The 19580-nt window shown below is 36.6% G+C and overlaps 1 protein-coding gene across 2 annotated transcripts in view; it reads right to left on the reverse strand.

The window, feature by feature from the left end:
• The window catches only part of LOC106881355 (zinc finger protein 271), a 46796-nt gene extending 28264 nt beyond the window's left edge, over window positions 1–18532 (reverse strand). The window contains exons 1-4 of one of the 2 annotated variants that reach the window (XM_052969308.1): window positions 18407–18532; window positions 9867–15056; window positions 7949–9432; window positions 7117–7243 (exon numbers count right to left, since the gene is read on the reverse strand). The gene's annotated coding sequence lies outside the window, so the exon portion shown is untranslated. Of the gene's footprint in view, window positions 1–7116; window positions 7244–7948; window positions 9540–9866; window positions 15057–18406 lie in introns of those variants that run through there. The other variant, XM_052969307.1, reaches the window with a different exon arrangement.
• Between the last annotated feature and the right edge of the window lie 1048 nt (window positions 18533–19580).

Here is a 19580-nt window from a genome sequence, read left to right on the forward strand (position 1 = left end):
TTGGGCAAGTGTCTTCTACTATAGCCTCGGGCCGACCAAAGCCTTGTGAGTGGATTTGGAAGACGGAAACTGAAAGAAGCCTGTCGTGTATATGTATATATATATGTATGTATTTGTGTGTGTGTTTGTCCCTCCAACAACGCTTGACAACCGATGCTGGTGTGTTTATGTCCCTGTAACTTAGCGGTTCGGCAAAAAGAGACCGATAGAATAAGTACTAGGCTTACAAAGAATAAGTCCTGGGGTCAAATTTCTTGACTACAAAAGCGGTGCTCCAGCATGGCCGCAGTCAAATGACTGAAACAAGTAAAAGAGTAAATGTATTTTTTTTTTGTCTTTTTACTTGTTTCAGTCTCTTGACTGTGGCCATGCTGAAGCACCGCCTTTAGTCGAGCAAATTGACCCCAGGACTTATTCTTTTAGAAGACTAGTACTTATTCTATCGGTCTCTATTGCCGAACCGCTAAGTTACGGGGACATAAACATACCAGCATCGGTTGTCAAGCGATGTTGGGGAACAGACACACAAACACATACACACATACATATATATATATACATATATACGATGGACTTCTTTCAGTTTCCGTCTACCAAATACACTCACAAGGCTTTGGTCGGCCCGAGGCTATAGTAGAAGACACTTGCCCAAGGTGCCACGCAGTGGGACTGAATCCGGGACCATGTGGTTGGTAAGCAAGCTACTTACCACACAGCCACTCCTTCGTCTATGATAACATAAACCTTTTTGCATTTAACCCGGTCATGTCCTGCTTAAGTATTCTGTTTTATGTTAAAACTGACCAGATACAACCTCTCACACCTACTCCTACAATGTCATTATAAAAATATACAAACACACTATTGAAATCTGAAAGCTATGAGATAACTCAAAACAAATGTGAATAAATAGGCAATACACTTGACAAAGAAATTTGAATGCTAAAGGGTTAAATTAACACACACACACACAAACTTATATCATTTTAATGGCCACTTTTCTATGCTCACATGGGTCAGAAAGAAATTCATTGAAGCAGATGTTATATGGCTGGATGCTCTTCCTGTCACCAACTATCATCTCTCCCAGTTCATAATATCTTGCACACTACTTGAAAATACTGTTATACTTTCCACTTGCAAAACTTAGATAATAAAATATGATATTACATTTTATTTACAATCAGTGTTCTTCAGGTATTTTTACATTCTTTATTATTGCCTCTTACTTTTCTACTCTTTTACTTGTTTCAGTCATTTGACTGCGGCCATGCTGGAGCACCTGGTCGAGCAAATCGACCCCAGGACTTATTCTTTGTAAGCCTAGTACTTATTCTATCGATCTCTTTTGCTGAACCGCTAAGTTACAGGGACGTGAACACACCAGCATCGATTGTCAAGCGATGTTGGAGGGACAAACACACACATATATATATATATATATATATACACACACATATATACGATGGGCTTCTTTCAGTTTCCATCTACCAAATCCACTCACAAGGCTTTGGTCGGCCTGAGGCTATAGTAGAAGACACTTGCCCAAGGTGCCACGCAACGCAATGGGAATGAACCCGGAACCATGTGGTTGGTAAGCAAGCTACTTACCACACAGTCACTCCTGCACCTTGTTTAAATATCTAAAGAATAACTTCAGATTCCTATAGTAACAATTAAGAAAATTAGCTGTTCCTGCAAAATTTCAGTAATGTAGTAAATATACCATAAGTCTGGTTGACCATTTTCAAATTTCCTTATGTTGTTCAACCCTTTGTCTGTCCTGTGTATTACATGTGATACGCAGGACATATTTCCTTGATATCCCTGCATCATATATGATACACATTCCCAATTTTTTTCAATCACCAGAATATTTTGGGATCTATGAAGGAAAGCTTTATATCACTCGCAACATGTGAAACAAAGTCTAACCAAAAGTCCTGAAAAACAAGCACAGACATTTAAGACAAACTTATGGAAATTGTTTGGACAAGCAAAAGGTTAAACTCTCCAGGACAGCCATGATTGAGTAGGCCCATTATCAAAAGTACAAGCAGTAAAGACATAAAAATTAGCAGTTACCTGTTACAACATCAATAATAGCACATTGAACAATAAAATTTTATTACGGCAAACATAAATTGCTAGTATACAGCTTTATTTAAATATAAAAAAAAAGCAGCTGTCATTCTGATTTGTTTTTATATTTTATTCAATCAATATTTTATCCAAATACAAGGTGTTAGCTATTGCAGTACACTAAAATTATTTCATAGTGTACAGATGGAAACGCCCTATTTTGTTCATTAATTTTCTTGATAAAAAAATTGTTTCCCAAATAATAGCCACTTAATAGTAACATGTTAATGATACTGATGTGATAAAAACAGCATACAAATATATTCAAATACAACTGTATATAGTTATACCACAGTACATGTGTATTTTCCATATATTGTTTCATGATGTGAGGTTGGTTCATAGACATAAAGTGATGCAGATTGCAAAGCAGCATGGCCAGTAAATCAGAATGCCATTGGTGAAAAATGTGTATAGAACGACAGTGGTGCACTTAACCTCAATGAGGATAAAGCTGAAAAGAATGATGCATGAAAATGCTTCTACAGAGTTGCTAAATGGAGAAACATGAGAGGATTGCCTGAAATAGATGGAATTGTGAGACAGCTCTGGATGGAAATGTTACTGAGATATGAAGGAAGGGAAGGCCACCAAGAATAGGCTGCTGAGAGGCTGATATCTGGTGAAATAGGACTCGAGTTAGTGACTTGCATAATCAATCAGGTAGTAAAAGGGGATTTATCTCAAATGGTAGATGTAGCAGCAGCCTCATCAACTATTACAAGGGAAAAGAAGAGGCTCTGGAAAGAAGCAACCATAGGTATCAAATTGATGAACTGAGTAAGAGGCAGAAAGAGTTATAGCACAGCTAATTAGGAAAAGAATGAGCTTAGAGGGATGCAGTTTGGGTTTGTGTTAAGACAAGAAGTGTCACTGGTGCCCTCAGCCAAGTAAAACAACTACAGGAGAAGTTCTTATCTGAGAGGAAGACACTACACATAGTGTTCATACACTAGTATAAAGCCTTTGACAGTATCTTTCTATATAGTCAGACGGTCATTAAGACAACTGGGTGTAGTGAGAATGGCCCCTTGTGAGTAATAAAAAATCAAACTGGGTGTAGTGAGAGCCATGCAAACCTTGTACATGGGTGGGGCTGACAGCAAGGCGAGAGTTAGCAACAAGTTTAGGGAGCAATTTACATGTACAGCTAGATGTTCATCAGGGCTCAGTTCACAATCACCTTCTGTTTATTTTTATTCTCTGAGCCATAACAAGAGATCAAGACCGACTGTTCATGGTAACTACTCTATCTGGACGACCTCGTTTCATAGCTGAACCAGCCAGAGAATTAAAGAAAAAAATCCTAACCAAAGGAGAATAAGGTTTAAGGGGTTTAAAAGTGAATCTTGCAAAATCAAAAATTTTGACAAAAAATCTGTTCTGCACCCTGGAAAGGCCACATTTAATATAGGGAAAAGGAGTCTGTAGGAATTCTATCATGTGTACCAAATGTAAGATGGTTATGTATCAGAGATGCTGTAGGACTCTAGGCAGGCTAACAGAGGAGGACTTCATTAATATTATAATAATCATCATTGCTTTAATGTTTACTTTTTCATGTTTGCATGGCATAGACAAAATTCATTGGCTGGATGTTCTTCCTGTCATCAACCTTTACCTGTTTCCAAGCAAGGTTCCTCATGGTTGGACATGTTTTCACAGATGATTGGAAACAAAGGATACAGCTTGTATAATGCTGATGTTTGTCTACAGCCATCAGGCAATGTCAAAACGAGACACAAACACATTTATATATACGAGCTTTGTTGTGTTTCTGTCTATCAGATCAACTCAGGCCAGGGTTTGCAGTAGAAGATACCTGCCAACGTGTCTTCTCTTATAGCCATGCAGTAAGACTGAATCTGAAATCATGTAGTTAGGAAGTGAACTTCTGAACCATACAGCCATGCCTGCACCTACGTAACAAATGAATAGATATAATTAGCAGTAAGAGCACCTATGAAATGAATTCTTTTAAATGTTCAGGTTTGACAGTAGCTGACAGTTTCCATTACCTATCAGCAGTAGAAGCATAGTAACCAACATAAGGATGGGGTGAAAAAAGTTCTGGGAGTTACAACCTCTGTTGACAACAAAGGGATTCTTCTATCTCAGAATGAAGGGCAAATCGTATGATGCAGATGTTTGAAGTGTTTTATTGAACAGGTAGCAAAACATGAGCATGGATATTAGCATACATTATTTTCACTCAGTTTATATTGTGTGAAAAAATAGATATAAGTGAAATAAGCCAAAATAGAATATGTACAGGAATGGATATGTGATGCATATGAAAAGGACAGTTGGGTGAAGTGTCAAGTAACCCAAATGGAAGGAACTTGACCAAAGAAGTGATAAAGGCTGATCTCAGGATGCTGAACCTCATGAAGGAGGAAAAGAGACAGCAGCTAGTGACAAAGTACGGTGCAGGAGATATATTAAATGAATATTGGACATCATTCTTCTATGTTCAAGCTATGTCCCAATATGCCATGGGTAATTTTGTTTTCACCCTTCCAAAGATCGTAAAATAAGTACCAGGCAAAGTAGTAGAAATGTCATCAACTAAAATCCTTAAAGGCAGTACTCCAGTATGGCCACAATCCTATTATTGAAATAATCAGTAAAAGAATAAAATGTATGAACATATATGACATTAATACTGTGTCAGACAGTTGTAAATATTTTTGTTCTTTGTTCACAACTTCCATTTAACATTTTACATGCCTCAATAATATTTCTTCTCTCTGTGAAAACTTTTGGGACAATACAAAAAACTACTTCTAGAAATTGGTTTATCACAGATATCAAAATGGTATGGTTTCTCTCCTGTATGAGTATGTTTGTGTTTAGACAAAGTACTGTTCATAAAAAATATTCTGCTACATATATCACAGTGGCATGAATTCTCCCCTCTGTGTGTTCATTTGTATTTAAATGGACTACTGCACACAAAATGACATATTACAATGGTATGATTCTTGTGGAAAGTTAAACTACTGCTGACAGATGATTTATCACATGTATTTTTATGTTGTTATTTTTCAAAAAACCAAATATGATTTTAAATCTTTTATTCTTTCTAATTTTATTAGCTCTGATTTCTATTCACTTGAAACCTTATACCACCTGGACATGATTTTCATTATTTCATAATATACCTTCATGTATAGGTATGGCTGTGTGAATAGGAAACATACTTGACAATTATGTGGTTTCGAGTTTATACCTGCTGTATGGTAACACGGGCAAGTGTCTTCTACTATAGCCTTCGGATGACTAATGCTTCATAAGTGAAACTGATAGATGGAAATGGTATGGAATCCTGCTATATATATATATATATATATATATATATATATATATATATATATATATAGGGAAAAAAAGGGATTAAAAATCCATGCAAATACTTTGTAGGGATCAAATTTGGAAAACTGAATTGCTAAATTGTCCACCGAAAGCCATTGTAATTGACATTGGCTGTAAAATTACTTTCGGCTGTCTGTCCAATTTGTAATACAGTAATATGCTTTTTCTCCTGTGTGAAAATGTTTGTGGGTAGACAAGCTATTTTTAGAAAATATTTTATCACAAAGATCACGATGGAATGGTTTCTCTCCTGTATGAGTACATTTATGGTTAGATAAATGTTTTGCCACATAAATCAAAATGGTATAGTTTCTTTCTTGTGTGAGTTTGTGTTTAAATAAATTACTATGGACAGAAAATGGTTTACCACTGATATTGCAACAACATAGTCTTTTTTCTCTTTTATTGATTACATTAAAATAATCTGCTGTATCACACCAGCACAGTCGTATGGTATATCTCCAATACAAATATGTTTGTGAATTTATAAACCACCCATATAAGAAAACTTTTTACCACAGATATCACATTGGTATGTCTTTTCTCCTGTGAAAATTCTCATGGTTATATAAGTTACATGCCTGAGAGAGTGTTTTGCCACAGATATCACAACAGTATAGATTTTCTTTTGAGTGAACATGCATATTACTAGTTCAACTACCATTTGTCACATACGTTTTATCACATATATCACAGTGGCACAGTTTCTCTCCTGTATGAATGAATACGTGTCAACATAAATGGCTAACTGGAAGGAATGTGTTATCACAGATATCAGAGTGATAGGATATTTTTCTTGTATGAATATGTGCATGGCAAAATTAAATTCACTTTGAGTGTGTTTTAACACAGATATTGCTTTCATATAACCAGTTTTCTTTTGTATGAATGCATATGTGGCTATATAATTTGCTACGTCAAGAGAATGCTTTACCACAAATATCACAGTATTATGGTCTCTTCATATATGTTTGTGTTGAGTTACATCACTTTTACCAGTAAACCTTTTGCCACAAATATTACAGTAGATAGGTTTATCACCTGTGTAAAAATACTTGCATGTACGTAAACTGCTCCCTTGTGAAAACTTTCTACCAACGATATCACAATGACATGGTCTTTCTTTTGTGTTAAGTTGGTGATGATATATAGGACTGTTTCTTGTAAAATTTTTGCCAAATTCTTTACATTGATAAAACTTTGACCCAGAGTGAAGCAATTTATGTTGATTTAAATTATTTTTTTGTTGTAAAAATGCCACTGAATTAGGATTTATTTTTTATCCCTTCCTGTCTCCTCAATATTGTTCACCAAGATGCTTTATCTCATATGATTCTTCTTCCATCATGCTCCATTTTATCACAAAAACAAAATTATCATATTTTTACTTTCCTGTTCCTTGTGGGCACATTTTCATAGTAATACACTAAAATAGCTCTACACCTCCAAACAACTGATATGAAAGAGCTGACATAAAATCCATCTGAAGCTAATTAGTCAACTTGAAAAGATGACTGACTGACATTTAATTGTAGCTACATGTTTTTTCCTTTTTTTTAAATTTTTACTGTAAATTCTAATTCAGAAGTCGTATTTTACCTTTTAACCAAGGATCAGCAAATAATATCACAGGTGTTCTTGTACATAATTTATCTGTATTCTTCAAACAACAACTTCCATGACATATCTTGGATGGAAAAAATTCTTCAAAATAATTCCTGATGCTCTGAAATAAAAGACAGTATACTATCAATATCAATATAAAACTGTTAGAGATAAGAGATAATGAAAGTCAAACAATATGAAATAAGAAGAGTATCCAGACACAGCTCTGCAGCTTGTCAAACAGCCCAACCCTTGTCAGAATGGAAAATGGATATCAAATGATGATGATGATGATGATCCACAGAGAAAGTACTAAGAAAAAAGATTAAGAATGACAGAATATACTAAACTCCTAATATCGCAATCCCTCACATCTCATTTAGAAGTATACCAACTACATATTCACCCAAATGCCATACCAGGTTATCAATCATCCCTCATATATCCCAAGAAATTCAGTTCCTAATGTCCATGGTCATATCAATCCCTGCCAGAATTTTTTATCATTCTTAAGTTGACAGACATCAGATGGAGAGCTTTGACCAGTAGGATCTGATTTAAGGAAAATTTGGCCACTATTCTAAGCAGGTAGAATGTAGACGCTGAAGTTTCATATAACAACCAACTTCCATCTAATAGAAATAGCAGTCAAATCTCTCTTAAATTACACTCTATTGTGAGAGGGCTCATTAGAGAAAAAAGACAAGATAGTCACTACTAGGAAGCCTTTCACCATAGGTCTGACCTGAAGCTAAAAAACTGAAGTAATGCTATGATATATATTAAAACCCTGTGAACAGATAATGTAAATAAGAATGACAGATACCTTTATTTAGTATTGGAGAATCCAGTCGTTGACAGACATTGGTATTTGGTTGCATGACCTGTCATAGATGTGGTTCAACTGTTGTTTAGCCCTAGGTCAGCCGTCATGATCATCAATGACATTCCAGCATTGATATCCCATTAGTTTTCTTTCTTTCTTTTTTTATAGGATAACATTGTCCAATTTGTCCCTTTCCTTTAAGACAGTGATATGTGATTTGAAGGAGAGTTTCCTGTTCTTTCCAGCGAGTCCCGATATACTGCACAGATGCTATCGTTGACACTACAGCCATGGGAGATGTATGTCTGACGTGTGACCAGTAGAAATGTCCAGTTCTGTTTACATCGAAAGAATGCAGCATGCAAGGCTAACTTAACATTATTACAAATCGTTATTTACATAATTGCACTGCATAAATTAAATGTGACCATTTACATTGATTAAACATTACACTTACTAAACCGCATACAATCTACTTATGGCCATTAACAAGTGGCCAAAAGGTTTCTTTTTCACTTTATTTTTCCACAAAAATTCGTGGAGGTACGAAGAAAATAATGCATCACTGGTGCCGCATTGTTTTTTTAATTTCCTTTTCGCTCGCATCCATGTATTCTCGATAATCTGTGCGTGTACATTTGGATCGTTTTGGTTCACGATATCCCGTTCGTGCACCACGGAGTCGTTCGAGTACAATCTAAAATCGATATCTTTCAGCAGATCGAAAGATACCCAAGCATCAGCAATGATGCGGCTACCTGGAAGGATCCATTGTCGGATGATAGGCTCCAACGTTTGCTGTTTTCTGTTGGGGACTTCAACCATACAGCACTTACCACTCCGGCGTTCGATCGCACCGAACACCCAGTGACCAGCGCGCCATTGGCCCTTGTGGTATCTGCTGTTTAGGAATTTCGATTCACCCAGCTCTACCACAATCGGTGTACCGTCCTCGCCCACACCTCCAAGTACTGTGGGTGATTTCTGGAGATCCCATTCTACTACTTCTCGCAGAAAATTACACCAGTCCACTATTGTGTTCTTATTCACATGGAGTTGCTCCATCATTTCTTTCTGCTGGTAGTCCTCAACCCACATGTTAATTAAAAGAAGAAGGTCCAGTAACGACATGCGGCTTCTTTCAAAAAAAGACCCTTTTCGAATGGATTGGGTAAAATTGTGCCGGCGACAATTCCAAATCTTCTTGTCGAGTTTCTTCGTCAGAGTGATAAGTGTACACGGTTCGCCACACGTACCACAGTTGACAGAGTTACTTAAGAGTCTCCGTTTTGCCATCCATTCAATCGCTGAATCTACGTCCATTGTCTGAGTGGCTAACTCCAGCAGTGTACACGATTCTTCTTTGATTTCATCTTCATCCATCACTTTGTCCACAATTCTTTTTCTTCTACAATACGTCATTACGAAAGAGTAAATTGAAGTGGAGTGAGAACAATAACTTTCCTCCGAACTGTTTTCATTTACTGTGTGAAAGAAAGGATGATACAAAGCCAGTTACATGAAACATAATAGTTATTGATTAGTGATCTAATTTTTTAAAAATGAACAATCAGAAGTTAAAAAATAAAGAAAATACATTTTGAATTATTTTTTATTAAATACGTACGTACAAGAATGTTTAATTAAATATACAAAATTCGGTGAATGTTTATCAAAGTTCGAAAACTTCCTACCGGAAATAGGATTTCAGATTTCGGAAAACTGAATGAAATCAAAACTATACAATCAAAGGAGAAGAAAAAAAAGGATTTACATGGAACTCTAAAGTCAAAGTACAACTTCGTAGTATTATGATATTTAATAATGTTAATAATGTAACGTGATGAGCTTAAACAAAAATGTTAAACTTGAAGTTGTATAAGTGTTTTTTCCCCCTCCCTTTTGCTAAACACCATACCTTATGGTGAGCCTTTACTCCTTCAGAATTGTCAATGACCTGACGAAAATGAAATTTCCAAATTTGCAAACGATTTCTCGGGGGCGGGGGGTTTTCCTCTTGAGACAAATTTGAAAGTTTCGACAAGTTTCCATAATAGAACTCTTGTAACAAGGGGAGTTAATTCATTTCAATAGTAACAGAAGAGTTTCTTCTCACTCTTAGCAACGGGGGTGAATGGGCAGAGCTGAGCAATGCTTTAATCGAACATTGTAAATATAATCAAATTATTATTGTATATTTAAAATTGTAAATATTTAATCGATACAGCTACTTCACCCCTTTTATGTTTGTCTGCCCTTGTTCGTCCCCTCTTTGTAATGCCTTTATGGCAAATATTTATGAAATAAAGTAGCAGCCAAATATCCCCCAAATAACACTACCTTAAAAAAATTTAGACATATTGAACTATGTTGTCCCTGATGTTAAATGGCAATGACTAGACCATTTGATCATATGTGCTTTGACGAGAAAAAGTCTCCAACAATTAAATTGTCTTATCCCGCAGGCGTGTCTGTCGTTTGTCGTTTTCTTCGGGACCAGTGATCCGTTGTTACTAAATGGGCGAATTATTCCGAAGTGTAGCATGTGTTGGAATTCTTGTTTAGCAGCCTTTAAACGATCTGGAAGGAGACTTAGTGGTCACTTGACAATTAGTGGGCCACAGGTGTTAATGTGGTAGTTAACATTATTATACTCGACTGCATTGCTTCTAAACACCAGACGAGGAAAGTCTGGGTACTTACGAAGAACAGAGCTGTATCATGACTGCAAAATAACAGGGCTTGTTGTGGGTGTCCAGGCAGTTATACTGCACACCAAGAAGTTGGTTATACTATCAATAAGCCTTCTGCATTTAACATCTACTGAGATGCTGATATAGTGAAGGAAATCAGCTCCTAAAATTGGAGTCAGCAAGTTAGCGAAGATGAAAACCCTTGGAAAAGAATGATGAAGGCCTAAATCCAGAATAAGAGACTGTTCACTGATTGTTGGAATCAGTGAATGATCACCACTTGCAGAAAAACTGGCGTAGGTTTTCTAATGTATAAGGGAAACAGAAATTATGCTTGCCTCAGTACGGTACCCATATTGACAAGGAAACATGTACCTGATAGTTTGTCACTACTGAAAAAGAGATGGCTTTGTTTATTGGAATCAGGTATATTTGCTGCCCTTAATCCCTGGCTGCTTTGTCTCCTGGAATAGAAGTCTTTTCAGAAAAAGAACAGGGTGCCAAATTTGTAGTGACACCAGGAAATCCAATCAGGCTGAAGAGTATAGCTGGAGCTTTAAGTACACTAATAATTAAAATACCAAGAAGTGATCTAAACTGAAGCAATGTGAAAATTAGTGCTGGGTTGTGTAATCAGAATGGTGGTACTTTCAAAATAATAGCTGCCATATCTATGATAGAAAAGGGTACTGATATGTCGTGCTCTGATTAGAGTACTAGTAGGAAGTCCAATTGTTGGCTTCATGTGGCTTGATTTGTTGTCTCAAATCATAACATGGCTGTGTAGTTTGTTTCTTTATAGAGATCACCAAATGTAACAGATGACTGGTTACTAGCCTTCAACAAAAACTTACTATAAAAACACCTGGACCATTAGTAGAAATGATTTATATAAAATCATAGTCAATGGAACTTTAAAGATTGAATTTTTTTCAAGTCCTTGTTGAACAACGAGGAAATTCAAGTGAAGGGCCCATGGCTTCTTGTTCACTAGACTACTTCCACTCACAGGCTTATTGAGCCTGACTTCTCACTATGCCAAAGTGACAATCATCTATGAGAGCATCTAGAACTTGCCGAGTTCAGTTCCTCCAACAAGATGACATCATGCTCACTTCAGTGAAACCAGAGTTAAGTCAATTTCCAGTAGAGCTCGGTCTTTCAGATGGTGCTGCATCTTCATCTGAAACTATATCAATTCACCCATCTAATTATTTGGAATGAACATAGTGATGAAGAGTGTTGATGTTAAATAAGATTGACTGTTGGATCATATTTATTGTTAGGATTCGACTGTCTCAGTAAAACTTCACCATATTCAGAAAGCAAGACAGGTAAAGATTGCAGTGCTTAAATTTAAGTGGCTTGGTTAGTCACTGTGCAAAGAGTGGCCAAATCACAGAGCAATTCCCAGGTTTTTATATAGATCCACACCCGGTGGAAAAATTGAAAAAAAAATAGTGTAGTAGTTGAAGTGCACCGTATATGAAATAAATATGAAGGAAAAAATGCGCGCTGGCAAACGGGTGGGTGGGGAGAGGGCTCAGAAAATTCACACAACCCGAGCACTAAATCTCAACGTCCAGTCACAGGAGTGAAACAGAAATCATCTAATACCCTAACCCTAACTCTAACCCTCGATTTAGTGCTCGGGTTGTGTAGAGCTGACCATGTGAATTTTCCGAGCTCTCTAGGGTTAGGGTTAGGGTTGGGGTTATGGTTAGGGTTACATAATTCCTCATCTCTTAAATATAGAACTGTAAAACATTAGTTTGGGAAAATGACAAGACGAAATTGAGGCTGATCAAGGTGTCTGCCAAACAGACATAAATTCTATATAAATGCAAGCTGGTTTATCTTTCAGAATTTTTGCAGTTTGCCATAACAGATACCAATGCTGAATGTTCAGAGGAAATGAAAACTCACACTTTAGAAAATACAATTCAAAATCATTTGATTTTTTTAAATTTTGATTTTAATTTTATATTTTTCCACACTACTCTATTCTAGCAGTAGAGATATTTTTCAATGTCCACAGTAAAATGTCCTTTTGGTAATATTTCTCCAAACAGGCAAGATTATTACAAAAGAAAGAACTAATGAAATTAGGCTAGCAACATTATTAATTGTATCAAATAATAACATTTCAGGAGTAAATGTAAACTGCAAATGTTAACAAAACAATAATATAACTGTCTGATTTGCATCCAGACTGAAGATTTGGTACAAATACAGACTAAAGAATTTAATTGAGATTAAATTTGATATATATTTTCAACAAAAAAAAAGTAGAAAAGTGATATATCTTTATATGTAACATTCACAAATTACACCATGATGTTCACACAAAATTTAGGATAATAAAACTCTCACATATGTCCTATTATTGCCATCATTTGAACATCCACTTTTCTATGCTTGCACAGCTCAGGTGGAATGCATTAAGGCAGATTTGCTGCAGCTAGATGCTCATCCTGTCACTACCTCTGACCTGTTTCCAAACAAGGTAATATCATCTCAGGCCCTTTGAACATGACCAGTTCAATGGCTGCATGTCTTTTCAATGTAAGATTGCTGATTGTAACTACATCACTGTTCATAAAAAACTGTTGTTTGTTTGCAAATAATGTCAAGACAAGGAGACACATTCACACATATATACACAACAGGTATCTTTCAATTTCTATCCAGCAATTCCGCTCACAAGATTTTAGTTAGCATGAGAATGAATTTGAAACCATGTAATTACAAAGTAAACTTCTTAACTATACAGCCATGCCTATGTCAATCAGGTCTTAAAATTTCAGTTGTTGCTTGTGTATTAGTTCATTACAGAATGACAAAACAATAATGAAGAACCTCGTTGTGGTATAACATACCTCACCACGTGGTCAAATACATCAAAAATATTCTTTCCTCTTTCTGTAAATACATCTGACAACATACATATTTATTCTGAAAGAATACTTTTATTAAAAATAACTGAGTGGTAAGTGTAATGTAGATAAATTTGTGGTTATATAATAATGCAGTGGGATAAGCCACTACTCAGAAAAAATAACTTCCCACTAATAGCTTGGCAATATCAATTCTTTCCCATGTAAGCATTATTATGACATCATTAACAATATTTGTTGGATGTATTTTGTGACAGATAAAACAATGTTATACTTTCTCTTTAATGTGAAGGTATTGACATTCAGTAAAATTACTTCTTTGATGGAATAATTTAATACAGTTATCACAATGTTATTGTTTCTCTCCCGTGTGAACACGTTTATGACAAGATAAAATATTACTTCTGGAAAAAGTTTTACCACAAATATCACAGCGATATGGTTTCTCTCCTGTGTGAATACGTATATGGGTATATAAATTAGTATTATGAGAAAACATTTTACCACAAATATCACAGTGGTATTTTTTCTCTCCTGTGTGAACACGTTTATGAGAAGATAAATCACTATTTCTAGAAAAAGTTTTACCACAGATATCACACTGATGTGGTTTCTCTCCTGTGTGAATTCGTTTATGGATAGATAAACTACTTCTACGAGATAATGACTTTCCACAAATATCACAATGGTAATATTTCCCACCGGTGTGAATATGTTTGTGGCAAGCTAAATGATCGCTCCGTGAGAAAGATTTGCCACAAATATCACAGCAATATGGTTTTTCATCTGTGTGAATACGTTTGTGTTTAGTCAAGTTACTCTTTAAAGAAAATGTTTTATCACAGATATCGCAGGAATATGGCCTTTTTTCCATGTGAATATATTAGTGAGAAATTAGATCATTTTTAATGAATCTTTTAGCACAAATTTTTCACACATAAAATGTTGATCTTGTGTGAATTAACTTATTGGTTTTCTTCTGTGAACGACTTTTTATAGATCTCACAGAGGGTAGACTTTTCATAAGAAATTTTCACTGTCTCATCAGAACATCAATCTGATTCTCACACAATACTTTCTCTATTACTTTTTTATCTTCCAACATTAAGGTAACTTTTCTTTCTTTTCTCATTTTAATTTACAATATAAATATATTTAGCACCAAGTGATATTTGTCAAAATGACAGACTATTTCAGTTCAAGATTAATCAATCACATAAGGATTAATTTAGCTAAGATAATATTTTATTAGAAGAAATTAGATATTAAAGGATCACTGAAATAACTCCAGTTATTAAGTAACATCTGTATGACTATCCTTGCAAAGAAAGTGGTTAAATCCTTAGCTGAGATTTTTCCCAGCTTAATCTCTCCAGAAAAAATGTATAATACACATTTCCATTCAATAAAGTTCGTAATTAATTTCAATAAGAATAAAATCTTTCTTTAAAAGTTGCTATATATATATTAATATATTTGAAGTGGAAAGTTCTTTTAATGTCCAAGCCCTGTAATATCCTGAAATAAAAGGAAAAAAAAAGATATAGTTAAATATCAATATAATTTTTAAAATTTTGTTAGTGAGAAGAAAGTGAGAAAATCTAGGAAACAATTCCTTGTTATGGAAATGTGCTGGAAATGGTTGATGAAAACTTTGCACAAGTGGTGAAGGTATGGATTTATTTAAGAGATTAGCAAACCTAACTTACAATATATAAAGCTGTAACGATAATGTTGCAAGGGGATACCAAAATTGTAATGATTTATATATACCCAATAAATGAGAGGAAAATATTATTAGTTGAAATGGCTTTTTATTATATCATTACAATGTAAGATACAACTTCCTTGAGTTGTTGTACACAGAGGAATTTTAGTTCTATAGTGCATCTTGTAGGTAGTTAAATTCGTCTTTTGTTGACTGTTAGAAGACGGATGGAAAAAGAGTAGAGAGTCTACTTCTCTGGGCTGACAAGTAGAGAGGGTGAAAGTTGTATTGTTGTGCACAAGCCATACCTGATGTGAGAAACAGACAGATGTGCTCTTCTAGTGATGGACCAAGTGTAGAGGTAGAACCAATTTTGGGTTCCATATTTATAATTTTTCTAACCAAATTAAGTTAGGCTATACAAATGATTTTCCATCTCTTATCTGCTTGAATCCTATTTAACCTAAGAATGATAAACAATAGAACTGTGATGTTATGAGCCAGGCTGTGTTGTAGGAACGGTGAATCAAGGAAAGCATTCTGATCCCTTGGAAGGAGGAAGTGGAGAGTGGAGTGCTACTAGTGATGGCAGTGGTGCAGCAGACGAAGCATAAAGTCAGGATGGTATTAGATTTCCGAGAGCTGAACAACCACATATTGTGCCATATGGGCAGTGAGCTATGGACATTTGCAGCAAAACCTTGAGAGTGTGGAGGCAGATGATAGGCACCTCCACAATCATCGATTTGAAGTCAGCATATCTGCAGCTGCATATGGCTGAGGAGACTGTGGAAATATCAGCTAGTTAGGTACAAGGGTCAGACATACTACCTGATCAGGTTAGGATTTGGGTTGAATTCAGCACTGAAGATTATGGCAACAATTCTCAAAACCATCCTGGGAAAGGCGGACAAAGTGAAAAGAGCCACCAATTTATTACTGACAACATCCTGGTGGACAAGAGCAAAGGAAGTCAGAAGTCACCTGAAGAGTTTTGGGCTAATTGGCAAACCACCAGAGGTGATGGAAGGAGGAGCTGCACTTGGACTCGAGCTAGGGAGAGACAAGGCCAGCGCGTTGGTGTTTCGGAGAGGGAATGAGATCCCAGAACTGGGCACAAAGACAAGTAGGCAAGAACTGTTTTCTGTGTGTGGGAAGCTGCTGGGACACTACCTGATTGCAAGATGGCTCCGGACAGCATGCAGCTTCATGAAGAGGCGAGCTGAAGGAGTGAGGTGGAGTGACAAAATGGGCGAGAAGACAACTACCATGATGCAAAAAGTCTTGGAGAGAGTGATTGCGGAGGACCCAGTAAGAAGAAACTGGTACGTGCCCAAATTGAAGAATGGGATCATGTAGTGTGATGCTAGCAGCATAGCAACAGGAGTTGTCCTGGAAATTGGAGGTGTTCTGGTGGAGGATGCAGCCTGGCTCAGGAAGAAGGACGACTGCAACCACATCAACGTAGCAGAGCTGGATGCTGTGTTGAAGGGGCTGAACCTGGCCTTGAGGTGGGGGCTGTGTACCATCAAGATCTGGACCAATTCAGCCACTGTACTTAGATGGGTGGGATCAGTGGTCACTGGCGAGTGGAGGGTGTGAACCAAAGGAGGCACAGAGATGCTGATAAGACGCCGTTTAGGAATTCTGGGCTAGCTAGCTGCCAAGTTTGACCTGAGGCTGAGTGTGGTTTTTGTGCACTCTGAGAAGAATAGAGCAGACGTCCTGACCAGAGTAAAGAAAGCCTGGTTGCAGGTGCTGGGGTATCTGGAGAAAGGAGTGGCTGTAGTGTGTCGACTGAGTCAGTAAAAACATCTTGGATTTCTTGAAATACAAAGTGTATGTATTATGATGCGACAAAAAAATATTTAAGTAACTTTTAAGTATTTAATTAAAAGCTTTAACAAAAACAAATATAAGGCATAATGATGTATAAGAGTCAGTAGAAATTATGGTCTCCCCATATTTGCGGTCACTGCAATACTTTTTTGGTAAAAAATGCACATTTTATTTACGAAATTTTCCAGATATATTTGAGACGTTGTAGGTTACGGAGAAAATTGTTTTGTGTGTGTATGTGTGTGTGGTGGGGGAGGTTTCAATTATTCCCCCCAACATCACCCCCTGATTTCCTCATAACTTTCTTTCAAATTGCATGTCTTTTAATGAAATGCTCTAGATATACATTTCAGTTGTCATAGAATACGATTGTGTGATGGCAAAGTTTAAAATAATGTGCTCCACAGACAAGTTTATCTTTTACTTGTTTTTGTCATTAGACTGCAGCCGTGCTGGGGAACCGTTCTGGGGTTTTTGGTCGAACAAATCAACCCCAGTACTTTTTCTTTTTCAAGTCTGCTACTGATTCTTTCGATATGCCTTGCTGGCGGAGGTAAAGAATACGCACACCACCCATTTTCAGCGTAACCTTAACCCTAGCACGTAACACAGGATGTGCGTATTCTTTACCTTCGCCTGCTTTGGAGGTTGTGAAGCGGTGATGGGGACAGATACACAAACACACACGTACATTTATGATGGGCTTTTTTCTGTTTCCGTCTAACAAATTGACTCACAAGGATTTGGTCGGGCCGGAGCTATAGTAGAAAACACTTGGCCAAGGTGGCATGCAGTGGGACGGAACCCGATATCATTTGGTTGGGAAGCAAACTTCTTACTACATAGCTATGCTTGCACTTATAAATACAGCCAAGAAATTTTCCAAATTCAATTAAGATAATGGTAACCTACTCCCTCTCTGGAAAAGTTACTTGAAGATAAGAATTTTAAAGAAATTTACGAGGGAAAGAAAATCGGGTGGGGGCGTACTTTTGAAGTGAGGTCGTTATTTATACACCCGTCTCTCATTTCTTTGAAATCACGCTGCAATTTTTCACATCTACTTTTTTTCCTTCATAATTCCGATTCTTTAATGCGATTGCTCACGATATTTTCCAATTTCATTTTGTGATCATAAACAGAAAGAAATGCTGTACAAATTAAATAATACGGCACTGAACAATTAAATAGTGTTTACATATTGAAGTGAATGTTGTAGGTGTCACCGTGTGGTTGGATTCATCATAACTTCTAACTTTAATTTTTTCCAACGATAAAGTCATAAAGAAGCTAACATCAATATCTTTATGTTGTTACTTACCGGAGTGAAAACTGAATATATAACAACTACATCAGTAGTGAAATTTTCTATAAAATTGGATGAATATATCAAACCATAACATAGATTCGAATATTAGAAGAAAATCTACATTAAACTATCAGGGGAACTAACTCGTTCGCAATACAAGGATTTCTAAGTCTAAAACTGTCTTGGACAACCTGCGGGCCACGGAACAGTCTGAGTAGCACGCCTAACGAAAAACTACCTTCTATTTTTTTTAGTAATGCGGCCCACATGATGATGAACCATGTCACATGCGGCCCGCTTCTCGATAAAGGTTGTCCGTATCTGGCCTTGAGCCAACAAGAGATGTTATAGGTGGTTGTACCACCTGCAAGAAATAGGCAGTTGAATCGCCCTCAAATCACATCCTACAGATGTATTTTTTCCACTTAAATTATGAGCTTTGACGCCTTCCTTTCATTAGACACGAAAAAACATTAAGGAAATAAGAAAATGAATAGGCGCAGGAGTGGCTGTGTGGTAAGAAGTTTGCTCCCCAACCACATGGTTCTGGGTTCAGTTCCACTGCGTGGCACCTTGGACAAGTGTCTTCTTTTATAGCCTCGGGCCGACCAAAGCCTTGTGAGTGGATATGGCAGACGGAAACTGAAAGAAGCCCGTCGTATAGGGCTGCTTACCCAGTTCCATGACTTATAAGTGACTGAAATTACAATGTTCCCTCCAAATGGGATGTCAGTACATAGTAGGGTATGTCATTTACAGCTGAGTGGACTGGAGTAATATGAAATGAAGTGCTTTGCTCAAGAACACCACGTATACTCAGTCCAGGAATTGAAACCATGATCTTGAGATTGGAAGTGCAATACCCTACCTAACCACTAGGCCATGCACCTTCACAGCATGACATTAAAAGTTAAATATTTCCAGAAGGTTAAGGTGGTGAGCTGGCAGAAATGTTAGCATGCAGGTGAAATGCTTAGCGGTATTTCATCTGTCTTTACATTCTGAGTTCAAATTCTGCTGAGGTCGACTTTGCCTTTCATCCTTTCAGGGTCGATAAATTAAGTACCAGTTATGTACTGTGGTCGATCTAATCGACTGGCTCCCTCCCCCAAAATTTCAGGCCTTGTGCCTCGAGTAGAAAAGAATATTTCCAGAAGGTTGATAACATAGAAAACACACAAAAGTT

This window comes from Octopus bimaculoides, chromosome 7 (assembly GCF_001194135.2).
Source record: "Octopus bimaculoides isolate UCB-OBI-ISO-001 chromosome 7, ASM119413v2, whole genome shotgun sequence".
Lineage (NCBI taxonomy): Eukaryota > Metazoa > Mollusca > Cephalopoda > Octopoda > Octopodidae > Octopus > Octopus bimaculoides.